This window comes from Pygoscelis adeliae, unplaced genomic scaffold, assembly GCF_000699105.1.
Source record: "Pygoscelis adeliae isolate BGI_AS28 unplaced genomic scaffold, ASM69910v1 Scaffold331, whole genome shotgun sequence".
Classification (NCBI taxonomy): Eukaryota; Metazoa; Chordata; class Aves; order Sphenisciformes; family Spheniscidae; genus Pygoscelis; species Pygoscelis adeliae.
Window position 1 is genome coordinate 155,227 of NW_008824037.1, and position 6,134 is coordinate 161,360.

General features: G+C 43.9%; 1 protein-coding gene across 1 annotated transcript in view; it reads left to right on the plus strand.

Annotated features, from left to right (window-relative positions):
- The window catches only part of TMEM248 (transmembrane protein 248), an 8,284-nt gene extending 5,621 nt beyond the window's left edge, over positions 1-2,663 (plus strand). The window contains exon 6 of the mRNA XM_009333440.1: positions 1-2,663. This exon is cut by the window's left edge and continues 85 nt beyond it. The gene's annotated coding sequence lies outside the window, so the exon portion shown is untranslated.
- Positions 2,664-6,134: the final 3,471 nt, after the last annotated feature.

Here is a 6,134-nt window from a genome sequence, read left to right on the forward strand (position 1 = left end):
ACCCAGAATGGGTCTTAACACTCTGTGAATACATTATCTTGCAATGTTGGTTTATTCCAACCAAAGACATTTCAAGTGCCTGTAATTGATTTGTACATATTTATAAAAGTATATTCAGAATAGGTCAGATGATGCACTTGTTCCGCATTGTAGTGCGGCCGGAAACTTTCAGTCTTTACCTGTGGACATAGCCGAATGTTTGTGTAGATATGTTTAGTGATATGGCTACATATAGTCAGAGCAAGATATTTTTGTCTAGCTGCATCTGGGCAGGTTAAGATGCCTTTGCAAGTGTCTCAAACAAACCAACAGATCTTTGTTTTTTGCCCAATGATATGTACAGTGTGTTTGAAACAGTATGCACCTTTGATATAATACTGCATTTCCAAAGCCACCAATCTAATACATGAATTAAATGTGTATTTGTGTGGCCTAATACTTTCTTCCATTTGCTCCTTGCTTGCAAGAAAAGATATCAACATTTTAGATTGTTTTTGAAAAAGGAAATACATATTCACATTTTAATAGTGCTGTATTTAGGACAAACTTGTGCTTTTATTCATAGTAAAAAAATTAAGAAGTGAAGTCCCATTTTAAAATGTTTCTTATTGAAAAGTGCTAAGTTTGATTTTTTAATTTTTTTTTCCCTTACTTGGCTTGCTGAATGCCAGAGAATCAGTCAGCATAGAGAGTATCTGGAAAGCTTTCCACTTGGCCTCCCATCCGCAGCCCTCAAACCAGGATTGTGCATCTCTGCTGCAGAGCAGCTTTCTGTAAACTTTTTTTTCTAGAAGGTGAAACTTAATAAAAAGATGTATTGTATTAACAGTCTGTTGGGGCTCTGCACAGCCTTGGGCAAGTGCAGATAATGAAAGGAAAAGAAATCCCATAGTCTGTTACAGAGCTTCACTTTGGGATGCTCCATCCATCTCTGAAGGGCAGCTGAAAATGACACTTTTATTAGCTTTGTCCGATTTCCATTTAATGCTGTCCACTCAGGGGAAAATGACAAGGAGAGAACTAGGGCTGTTGTGATTAAGGTCAAAGAAACCACACAGTAAAACACACACTGTTCTCTGTGTCCATTCTTAAATCGGAGGTTTTGTTCTGTGCATTTCTCCCTTTCCCATCCTGGCTCTTGCTGTTTCTTTCTGGCTTCTTACTGAGTAGCATCCTTAATTTTCAGGAGTCGGGGTTTTCCTGCAGACATTTCCACCACTGCTTTTAAAATCTCACTGGTTGCCTTAATTGACCTTTCATCTTGTCTTTCAGCTTTCTTGAAAGGTAGTATAACTGTAGGTCTGCGTACATACATACACATAAGTTTTTTTTCCCCTCCTCCTTTCGCTCTAAACTACACAAGAGACCCAAGCCAAAATCTCACAGTCTCAATTATGCTGGCATAAGATTCTTAGCTTTTTACCTATAGACGCTATTGAATGGTACCCTGCTGCTCTATAGGCCTGTATGTATGGGACTTCAGTAAGTTCACGAGTCTTCAGAGCGTTTGAAGCAAAATAGTCACACTTTTCTTCAGAACATGTTTCCTTTATAGAATTTCAGTTACTTAAGTGGTGTTGACTAACATGCGGTTTTCTCCAGGGATGTTAAGGCAAAGCTTTAGAGATGGCCTAGTTTGAAGTCTAGGGATAAAATGAAGCTTCCAGTTTTCTCCTGATGCTGCTATGGGCTAATACTGCTTCGCCGAAATGAATCGGTGAAGTCAAAACAGGTAGACGGCTTCTCATTAAAACTGTCCGAGCTGTTCCTAATTCACGCATACCCAGCCTTCTGCACTAATACTGACTTCTCGAGTTGCCTACGAGGGTGGCTTGAACTGGGGACCAAAGGCAGGAATAGGAAATGGATTGGGGTGGTGTTGCAAATTCTGGAAATACCTAGAAAACACCCAGCGTAACGCAACTCCTTTAAAAAAGCAAAGCCGAGTCCCTTCTGTTTCAGCAAATTAAAAACCAAACTCCAGATGTTCTAACTGGAATTTGGTCTTTTGGGGAAAACAGAAATTTTTTTAATCTGATTTTGCTATTTGGTAATTAGAGGAGCCTGCTCTGCAATTTATCACCCACTGTATTGAAGTACCCAGAAATACTAAGATTGCAACCCACAAACGCAAAAGAGAAAATGTTAGAGAGTTGTATTTTTTGGCCTTAGCTGATCCCTTTGCACCCCTGTATTGCAGCGGAGAGGTAAGGGTGTCCATCGGGTTGAAATGCTGTAATACCGAGGAGTGTTGGATTGTTCCTAGGCGCAATGTACAAAAGTTAAATGCAGCCAAACAGAAGAGTAAAAACTTAATATTAAAGTTCAGATCATATTGATCTTTCCTTTTTTGTTTTCTTTTTCTTTTTAACTATGACTTGAATCAGTTTTGATTCTATTTGTACGTGTTTTCTTGTTCTTAGAAAGCTGCCATTTTCTTTTGCATTTTTCTTTGGCATTACATAGAAAATCTGAGCCTTGGTATTCAACCCTCTGCAGGTGATTGTAGGGTTAAGATGGCTTTTTTGTTTTGTTCTGTTCTTACATTTCACTTGTCTTGTTGCATGATGGTTAATAGCCGATTTGGAAATGACATTTCTCTCCTAGATTAATTTTGTGTTTGTAAGATGTGCATATTGCTTTGCAGAATAAAAACGATGAAGTTTATTCTGTTGTCTTTATTTCTACTGCCCAGTTGCTGTGGAGGCTTCATAAATCACCTATGTTATGTGGACCATCGGAGGAGAGTAGTAGTGAAAGTCTGCAATAGATTGGAATTTCAAACCCTTTGTCGTACCTGCGGTGCAGTGAGCACCTTTTGTCGACTTTTTTTATTTATGTATCATGGGGTAGGGAATGTAGCTGGCGCCCACCGTGAGAAATGCAGAATTTGTGACCTAAACCCGTCTCTCCTGTTGCTGTTAATGAGCATTAATGCCCTGTGTTAGCATGGTCTCAACTTTGAGTGAGTCTGTCACTGTTTTAGTTAGCAAAGCAGTTGTCTTTGGCCACCACTGAATCCTGTCCCTCAGCCAGCAAAGAGGAAGAGAAAGGCAGTCGGACACGTATTCACTTCTTTTCTGTTAAACTCCCTTTCGTAACTCGAGCAGCCACTATTTGGCAAGTGCACAGCTTTGTTCAATGAGTTTTATAGAAGTGCAACTTCCTTGAAGAAAATCCTGGTTTCATAACTCTTGCTGCATAGACTTACACTTGAGTAAACATAGGAGGATCTATGGCGAGTTCCCCCTGGGGAAAAAGTACTTGGCAAATCAATATGTGATTGAATTAATTTTGTTCTAAAGTAAAGGTGAGCAACCTGCTGCCTGGAATGTTTCCCCGAGCCTCTTACATAGGGAAAGTCTTGCTGTAATGTAGTGCCATAGCCTTTAGTCAGGTTCTTTCAAGGCCCCCCTCCTGGCTCGAGTAGGGGGCCTTTAAGCTGCTCGATAGTATGAGCAGCTTAAAACTAGGTGTTACAAGTAGGTAGTACAATGGGGGGGGGGGGGGGGGGGGGGTGGGGGGGGGGGAAGGCTGTTTTGCTGGTATAATGTGCTGGGAGGTTGGAAGGGTGAGGTGAGCAGAAGGGACTCATTTGATAACACTATAATCGGGCTGTTTGCTCACAATGATGATGTTTGTTAACAAACTAAAATAAGGGCAATGAAAAATTATGTAAAGCTTGCTCATCTGGAAAAAATGCAGGCACTGTGTTTGCAATCAGATTACATCTAACATTAGCAGGCTGCTACAGCTTGGGATGAGAAGTACCATCTGCCATCAGCAATGGCATTTCTTTAATCGGGTGCTTTGTGCCAAATATGTTGGTATTACGTGGAAGTATGGCTGGAAATGAGGAACAGCATCTGTCTTCTCACAGCAGCGCCTTCTTTCTGCAAGCAAATTTCTTCAGCCTTCTTTTTAAAATGGAGAGTTTCAAAGAAATGTTCTCGGAAGTTCACATGAATGAGTATGCTGGCAGCTGCTGAAATTTGGATTGTAAATTCTCCTTTTCCCTCCAGCTCTAATCAAAATTTTGCTAGTGATGAATTGCCTGGCAGAGTGAGAAAATAAAGCTGTAGCTAAAGGTAGAAAACCATGATATGTTAAACTCTTGCGATTTGTTTGTCTGCTGTTAACCAGCTAACTCAGTGACTTTCAATTTCTGAGCCCCACCACTATCCTCCTGGGAGATCCCCGAGAAGTTGCACACACGGAGGTTCCTTTGTGGCATCCATTGAGCGGGTATCCTTTCTGTTAGCTTTTGCCAACTTTTCAGAGGTAGCCTGGGGACTGACCTTGAGGTGTCAACCCTGGGTTGAAAACAACTCTGCTGAATGAATAGCAATGCTGAGAAGCAAGGTGCAGGCTTGCTGGGTTTGGATCTTCTTCAGCGCTGATGCTAAGTGGTCTCCCTGTCCTTCAGTGCGCAGCACTGGCTCTCGGGAGATCTGGGCTCCTTGCTGTGCCTCGCTGGGTGACTTGGGCAGCTTGCTTTGTGTCTGTAGGTCTCGGTTTCTCCTTTATAAAGGGCTTTTACAGCTCTGCTAAGTGCTATGACCTTTACTGATAGAAGTAACTTATCCTCAGCTAGAAAATGCATCCAATTGACCATGCTGCTACAGGGAGGGGGAGGCTATGTCCTAACCTGCAAGGCTTCCTAGCAGAACCAATATTCCCTGTTTACCTTTTGAAGGTGTTTCTTTAAAGGATGTTGAAGAAACAGTTGGGACCCAAGCATAGATTTCCTTGTGCTGTCTCTTAGCTCCTTACAACATGATTCTTGCACCTTGATGAAATAAATAACAACATAAGATTTAATCTGTAGCTACAAAAAAAGAATAGGGCAATCCATAGACCAGCTTTTTCACAGACCTTATTAATGTTTGTGAATAAAACATTTCACAATACACTACATTATAATTTGTCCTTTGAAAAGATCCCTTCTGGTAATGACCTCTATCTTCTAGCAAAAGGGGGCTTTACAGCGAGGAGGATGGCAATATCCTCTCTGGGGTCTTGGTATAAATCACACCATTGCCGTTGTTTTGCCTGTGGGGAAAGGGTGAGAGCCCAGGAGCAGCTCAGGTAAGGCGAGTGACTGAAAAATGTGGGTAAACCCATTATGTCCTTGTACCCATTTCACCCCAGAGCCCTGTATGAACAAAATTGTCATCTTCTAGCAGGCACAAACGGATAAGAAATGTGATTTTGTGGCCCGTAGATGGGGCCGTGGCTGTGTGCTTCTCTCCCAGCAGCACTCGCACCCAGGCTCAACACCCCAGGCAGGATTTTCACCCTGGAGTTGTTAATTGTGTTTCCCCTGGACTCTCACCCTCTCCTTCCTTTGGCAGCAGCGTTTGCTGAGCAGCTGGGGCCGGGTTGCTGCGTGCTCTGTTGTGGAGGGTCCCAGGTGGGTGGATTCACCATTTTGCAGAGTACCGAGGATGACCAATCTCATGCATGCCACCGAGAGACAGAGCCCGTCGGGTGTTGCTCTGGCATTTAGCTAGAGCCAGGTAGGCCGGGAGCCCTGGCCCAGCACAGCTGGAGAAGGCTGTGAGATGAGCCTGGCCCTTACCCACAGGAGATGCTGATCACCCCTGATTGCTCCTCAGCTGGGCACTGGGAGGCTGCGATTGAGCTGGGGCAGTCACCACCCCGCACTCCCTGCTGCTTCCCGGCTGGTGGGGTGACTTGTCTCCCCAGGGGACCCTGGAGGGGTATTTCAGGCAGTAAATTGATGGTTCGGGTGCGATGGCTCAGTGTGATACAACTAACTGCTTGGAAATGAACAGGCAGCACTGGAGCTACTGGATTCCTCCAGCCCAGGTGAGTGCCTGCCCTGCAGGGAAGGTTGCGGTGTGGGGGGCTGCAGGGGTGTCTCCAGTGGTGCTTTTGCTGTTGTGGGGCAAAACGGCTTCAGAGTGATCTCAAAGGGTTATAGGAGACCCCAGTCAGTGGGCTAAGGGCTCGCTAACAGGGCTCAGAGCAATGGGGGTGGCTGAACGTGCCACTAACCTTTGAGACTCACCCTCCTGAAAACCCGGTTGCGTTCATTGCAGCTCAGGGAGGGAGCAAACAGCTTGAAAATGAAAATTTCCGGGGAAATCCTCAGTGAGATCAGAGCTAGT